Source organism: Tupaia chinensis, unplaced genomic scaffold, assembly GCF_000334495.1.
Source record: "Tupaia chinensis unplaced genomic scaffold, TupChi_1.0 Scaffold000139_1, whole genome shotgun sequence".
NCBI classification, from domain to species: domain Eukaryota; kingdom Metazoa; phylum Chordata; class Mammalia; order Scandentia; family Tupaiidae; genus Tupaia; species Tupaia belangeri.
Window position 1 is genome coordinate 2,744,723 of NW_006159609.1, and position 7,540 is coordinate 2,752,262.

Sequence of the window (7,540 nt, forward strand, 5' to 3'; positions counted from 1 at the left end):
CAAGAGAGTTTATAATCGAGTAAACAAAACCACAAATAATTTTAAAATCAAGCAATACAATACTCATGTCACAAAAAATGCTCAAAGGCAGGACCAGCAGATGGTATAATTGTTACGTCACTGGACTCCCATGTGGATGACCATGGTTCTAGTTTCAGACCGGGTGGCTTGAAACTCACCCCAGGTGAGTGCATGTGTGCCCAAAATCCCAAGAGGAGAATGGAGGAGAAGGGATTATGGTGTGGCCATCCCCCCTGGGGTGGATTTCTTGCTTTCTGTCTCTCTGGTGAGTGCACGCTCCCTATAGCAAAAATCTGGGGGGAAAAAGAAAAATAAAGAAAATGCTGGAACCAGCAGTTAGTGTAATGGCTATGTCGCGGGACTCCCACGTAGTCGACTGCAGTTCGCGTCCCAGACCCGGTGGTTTAAAACTCATGCCGGGCACGTGTGCGTGCGTGCCCAAGATCCCAAGAGGAGAATGGAGGAGAAGGGATTATGGTGTGGCCATCCCCCCTGGGGGGTGATTTCTCGCTTTCTCTCTCTCTGTCTCTCTCTGTCTGTCTGGCGAGTGCATGCACCCTGTAGCTAAAACCTCTCCACACAAAAAAAAAAAAAAAAAAACCCCAAAAAAAAAAAAAAAAAAAAACCCCAAAAAAAAAAAAAAAAAAAAACCCCAAAAAAAAAAAAAAAAAAAAACAAAAAACAAAAAAAAACAAAGAAAGAAAGAAAAAGAAAAAGAAGATGCTCAAAGGCTTGAGGCAGCTTGGAGTTAGAAAAAAAAAAAGCCATATATTATTTACCTGCTTCAAACAACTTAGCAAAAGCATTTAGGTCTTTAATACTAAATTACAAATCTGGGTGTTGGTTTTTCAGGATCTCTTATGTTGAGAGATAATTAACTTCATTACAAGCACAAATGTTTTAAGGAGAACATGATTATTTTCAAATGTCAAAGGATGAGAAAGAAGTTTAAGTTAGAGGTTGTAAACAGAAGGAATTAATAGAATACTTGGAAATGTATGATCTAAGGACCTGGCATGCTTGGGAGGCAGCACACACAGTTCTTGGTCTGTTTCCAAAGCTGGAAATAAGAGGGTTTTCATGGAATTACATCCAAACTTTCAGGCTCAGATAGTCTTCCTGTTACATCACCTATGCCTTTAGAACACTAAGTAATGTTTCCATCAATTGCTATCTCCCTCACAGCCTTTTGAATTTTACATGACATGTTAGGGAAATTAGTCTTTTTTAATAATCTTAGAAGTAACCTTTAGATTTCTGGGGTTAGAAAGCAAAAAGGAAGAAACAGAAAAACCACTTTGCCCTTCCTGCCCCACTCCTCCCAAAATACCCAGGAAATGTATATAGAAATTGGGAGGGGGCCAGCAGGTGACATAGTGATTAAGGTACTCAATCCCCATATGGCCAACCATGGTATGAGTCCAGGACCCAATAGCTTGAAAATTATACCAGGTATGTGTGCCTGTGTGCCCAAAATCCTAGGAGGAGAATGCAGGAGAAGGGATTTGTGGTAAGGCCTCCTGTAGGGTGATTTCTCACTTTTGCTCTCACTGTCTAGCTCTCTCTGGCAAGTGCACGCATCCTATGACAAAAAACTTTTAAAAGAAAAAAGAAATTGGGAAGGATAACTTAGCTAAAACTATCAGAAGTCAGGGACCTAGGACTTGTAATAAATATATATTTTTGAAATTTTCTCCTGAAAGATCCAAGTTAGCCTCCTCATACTTGAAACTTTGCTAAATTTTTTAATGCCTTTGTGTAGTTTCTGTTTTTCCCTTTGTTAAGTTAGTCTAAGTCATGTGACAATTTTAATTCTCTTTATTTTCTTAAAAAGCATACTAAATAAAACCATATAATGAAAATCAAGCAACAGGATGTCTCTGTATTCTTCCCAGAGATCTAAGTTTTTGGTTATTGTTAAGAGATAGCTAAATGGAGAAATATTTTTAGGTATTCTGTTATTAAATATCCTTTGCTACTCATTCTGAAACTTCCCAAAATAAATTAATTGACAAACATTGTTCTGTTTCCAGGAAATTTTCAATTCTTATAATAGCACTTATAACCAGAAATACTTTTAATTAATTCTGAGAAAATTTAATAATGCTAAAATGAATATTTATTAAAATAAAGAGAACTTCAATCTATTAAATTTCCTTAAAATGATTTGTCCTTTATTACCAAGGTCTTTTTGCTCATGATTCAATTAAGGTTTGTTTTTTTCCCATAAAAACTCCATTTTCCCCCATTTTATTTCCATTGAATTATGAAAGGTAAAACAAAACAAAACAAAACATAATTTGTGGTGTTAGTAGGAAGAGTTGAGACTCCAAAACAGTCTTTCTTCTCAAATATAAATTGTTGTAGTCATTTTTCCTAAGCCCCAAATCTGTGGCTCTTATAGGACTTGAGAGCTGAATAGTTAAATTATTATGATTGGGATCATATATTGTATTTGATAAACATATCAGAACTTCTACCTAATATTCTTTATTGTACTCATCTTGACTTTTTAAAATTAATCTTCTTTAAAAATAGATTCATTCTGATTAGTTTTGGAGGATAGTATGAACTCCTGTTTGACATGATTTTATAAAGGCAACTTAATGCCAATTATCAATATCAGAGAAAGCACATAATTTTTTTTGTTTTTGCCAGAGGGCACATGTACTCACCAGAGAGAGAGAGACAGAGAGAAAGCACCCCCCCCCAAATGGGGCATGCTCACACCATGATCCCTTTCCTCCATTTCTCCATCCTGCAAGGACACTGGGCATATGCCACATGCCACCAGAGTGTTTTTCAGGCTGCTGGGGCCAGGATTTAAACTGCCATCTGCCATGTGGAATCCAGCTTTTTATGTACAGCACTTATCAGCTGAGGCTGGCCCCAAAAGCATATAAATTTTAAAAGTTTTCTAATTTCCTAGACAGTGATCACTAACTATACTAAGTCACAAAAGAAAAAGCAGATGTTGACAGTGACATCTTTGTCTTGGGTATATGGGCAAAAGGTAAAAATGAAATGTAGGAGGAGAAATTAAATGAGTTCTGCCATAGGTATGTTGAGGTTGACATGCCTTTGGGATATCCATGTGGAAATATTTAGTAGGTAAATGAAGTGTTAGATCCAGAAGTGAGAACACAAACTGAAGATACAAATTTATGAACCCTGTAAATATAACATGCTAAAAAGAGCAACACAGAGTTGAAGTAAGTTCTCGCAAAAGTTGTGAGTTTTGTTTCATACATGGCATTAAAGCACAGGATGGGGGCTCCTTGTCTGGGTGTATAGGGAATACTAAGAAGTGGCAAGGTGATTGGGCTAGACAACCTTAAGGTACTGCTATCCTCAGAAACCAGAAACACTCGGGGCTGCTTAGAAATAGATTTCATGGCCAGTTGCAGTGACACAGTGGTCATACAACACTGCAATGCTAAAGTCATAGAGGGAAGCTAAGTTGGTGTTGTAAGGTCTCTCTGTACACACCAGAGAGAGCATGAAGGTGATCTGGGCTGGCTGAGGCTGGGGGTGGATCACAGCATGAAGACTCTGTTGAGGTGCTTTTCTGTCTGTTTGACTGTCTGTCTCTCGCTATCTCTCTCATGGAAAAATAAATAAACTTAAAAAGAAATAGAGTTCCATGACCCCATTAGCCACTAGAGTCCAAACTTCTCTGCATGGTGCACAGTGTACATCCAACCCTACTTCTTTAGGAGACCTCTTTTTTCCTTCCTAGTGCCTCTCAACTGACTGAAGAGTCAATCATTAAATAGTTTTAAGCAGAAGACTGACATGATCAGGTATATGTTTTAGAAAGACAACTCTGAGGCAGTGAGAAAAATAAATAAGGTTAGGAAGAGGAAAACTAGGTAAGATGCAATTGCATTCAGTCTGGGTGAGAGATAAGGAGGGTGTGAACTAGGAGAATGGCAAAAAAGTAAGGAGAGAAAATCAAAAGTATAACTGATGGGACTTAAAGGCCTTCTGGATGTGGAAAGCAAAAAGGGTATTTCTAAGAAAATTCCTGTTTATTGCTTATGTGACTTGATAACGGTGGGATCATCAACTGGGACAGATAACACAGGAAAGAAGGCAGTTTCTAGGAAAGGGAAGTATGAAATCAGTTGAGTTTCAGATATCTGTGGTGTATTAGATGGAGTTGTACAGCTGGTTGTTGGATATGTGTGTTTGGAGCCTGGAAATGATACCAGTTTGTCTGGACAGGATGCTTCTCAAGCCTGCAACACAGTTATCCTCAGCTATTTCTTCCTTGGTATACTGGCACGTATACTGTTTTCTGTTTTTCTCTTACTAAGTTTATTTTCTTATTTTGCTGAAATACATTATTCAGTAAATTCTTGAAGAAGATTGAGAAATATTCTGAGTCCTTGCATTCCTGAAAGTAGTTGTGCTTTGCTCTTATCTTAATCTAGTTTAGCTGACTATAGAATTCCAGGTTGAAAATAATTTTTCAACTGAACTTGGCTATTGAAAAATTGAATGCCAGTTTGATTCTTATTCCTCTAGTTAACTTCTCTCTCATCACCCCCACCTTCTGCCAGAAACTTTTAGGATTTCCCTTTTGTTCTTGGTGTTTTAAAAACTCATGACCTTTACAGTATCCAAAAATTTTCTATTATTTCACTGACCCTTAATTTCTTTTTTTTTTTTTTTTTGAGAGAGGTTTGCGCTATAGGGCACGTGCGCTCGCCAGACAGCCAGAGAGAGACAGAGAGACAGAAAGCGAGAAATCACCCCCCAGGGGGGATGGTCATGCTGCAATCCCTTCACCTCCATTCTCCTCTCCTCTCGGGATCTTGGGCACGCACGCACACGTGCCCTGCGTGAGTTCTAAGCCACCGGGTCTGGGACGCGGTCAACTACGTGGGAGTCCAGCGACATAGCCATTACACTAACTGCTGGTTCCCAGTGACTCTTAATTTCTGTTGTCCCTGTTCTTTCTTTCAGGGATTACTATTACTTGGATATTGTATATTTTACATTAATATTGTGCATCTCTTCTTTTTCTCCTTTTTAAAAGAATTTTTTTTTTTTGTATTGTGGTCTTTCCTGTTCTGAAAGATTACTCTGTTTCCTATTTTATATTTGATTTTTAATCACAAAGGTTCTTGTCTTATAAGTAAAAATGCCTTTTCAGATATTTCTGATATATAATAAAATACTTTTTCAATTCCCTGACTTTTTTCCCTGTTTCTTCCAGGGGTCATTTTTGTTACTGCTTGCTTTTTGTTTTATTAGCTCACTCAGTGCTTCTCTTCTATCGTGCTGGTTGTAGTCACGTGCCTGGTACTACTACCTGGTTGTCTATTTACATTTTAGAAAAGTCTGCAAAACAGTATAAATTTTCTCTGTTTTCAGGTATGTTTTCATACCAAGTCTCTCCTCTGAATGAGAATGTAAACTGGGGACTCTGTGTATGGTATGGCAAGGCAGGTGGGCTGATGGTAAACTCCATTTTAGGACAAGAAGGCACTAGTTGGATATTAGATTGTGGCCTCCTAAATATCAAGATAGGAAAATTTTTCTGGGGCACAGAAATGCCTAACATCTACACTAGAAGCCTTAGTTATTATCAGATAATTTTTTCAGTGTTCCCAGAGGATAGCCATCATGTTCTTAGTCTAAGAGTAGAGACTTTTGTTTCATGTGAAGGAAATGGTGCAGGATACTGGTGGATGCAGATGCATTGATTTATTGATGCAGATGTTTCCTCCTCAAACCATTGAGTAGCACTTTGAAACATTTGGACCAAATATTACCTGCCTATTTCATCCAACAGCATGCTATCATGTCTGCTTATTGTCTTCCATTCAAAAAAAATTTATTGAGGGGCCCAGCAGGTGGCATGGTGGTTAAGGGCACTAGACTCCCACATGGCCAACTGCAATTTGAGTTCTGGACCTGGCAGTTTGCTTTCTGACTTTCTCTCTCTCTCTCTCTCACTCACTCTGTCCCTCTCTGGTCAAATTAAAATAAATAAATAAATAGATAAATGAAGTTAAAGAAAATAATTCTTTAAAAAATATTGTTTAGGGACCAGCAGTTGGCGTAATGGCTATGATGCTGGACTCCCATGTAGTCGACCGCAGTTCGAGTCCCGAACCTAGTGGCTTAAAACTCACGCCGGGCACGTGTGCGTGCCCAAGATCCCAAGAGGAGAATAGAGGAGAGGGGATTGTGCTGTGGCCATCCCCGCTGGGGGAGGGGGGGGGATTTTTCGCTTTCTGTCTCTCTGTCTCTCTCTGTCTTTGGCTTTCTGGCAAGCGTACACACCCTATAGCAAAAACCTCTCAAAAAAAAATTGTTTAAATCTCACCTGCTACTTAACTGCTCCTATCCTCTTTGTGAATATGTCGTTTTTCTTACCTGTATAATTTCTTTTAAGAGAGTTATTTCAAGAGAGACTGGGGGCCATCTGCTGTCTTGAACCACAACATAAAAAATTCACACAGGTTTTAACATACTGCTTTTCTCAACCAGGATCTAAGTTATATGTTTGATTCATACCTTCAATGAGTATATATATATTCATTCAATAACCATTCATTGAGCATAGATTATTTATCAGATGCCATTGACACATAGTTGAAAAGATATACAAACAATTTAAACGTATTTCAGCCACAGTTATAATGAAGCAAAAGAACACTGGAGAGGGAGTACCCAAGACTTCCTGAAGGAGTTAGAAAATGATTCCCAAGAAAATTGATAGTGAAAGTCCACACCTAATGGAAAAGTTGCAGTTTTCTAGGTAGGTAAGGATAAGGAGGAAATGGAAATAAAACAGCGGGGAAGGGGGGGGAGGGCGGGGGAGGCTGGCAAGTGGTATGGTGGTTAAGTGTGCTGGACTCCCACGTAGTCAACCATGATTCAAATTGTGGACCTGGTGGCTGACTCTTTCTCACTCTGTACCTCTCTGGTCAAATTAAAATAAATAAATCCATAAAGTTAAGCAAACAAACAAATCAAACAAAACAAAAACAAAACGGCAGAGGGACCAGCATGTACAATGTAAGGAAAACAGGACAGTGCCACATAACAAAATAATTATCCAGCCTGAAATGTGAACAGTGTATAGATCAGAAACCCTGCCCAAAAGTTCTCCCTTGACCACATCCAGCAAGAGCAGCATCACAGCATTGGCATAGAGTGAAGGGCAGACAACTGAGCCTGAGGCAGACCCTGAGTCCCTCAACTTCTCAATGCTCTTAAGGAAGAGGAGAGGAAAGAGGGAGTGAGATACAGAGGTTACAGTAGGCAAGGATATCTTCACTGCAGATAAATGACTCCAACGGGTTTCATGTATCCTGCAATATAATGTACTGAAGATGAGAGCAGTCCACTTCAGAAGTCACTAGTTTATGGTAGAGACCAGAGCACTAACTCTTCCCCCACAGCAGACAGGCAGAGGGAGCAAGGATCCAGAGGAAATTCCATGTATTTGAGCCTCCTTCAGCCACACACCCACAAAAGGTCATGTGAGCCCCTCTTCCCT

At 39.1% G+C, this 7,540-nt stretch overlaps 1 protein-coding gene across 6 annotated transcripts in view; it reads right to left on the minus strand.

The window, feature by feature from the left end:
* Positions 1 to 7,540, minus strand: part of CCDC83 (coiled-coil domain containing 83) — a 56,800-nt gene that overhangs the window by 10,031 nt on the left and 39,229 nt on the right. The window lies entirely within an intron of this gene.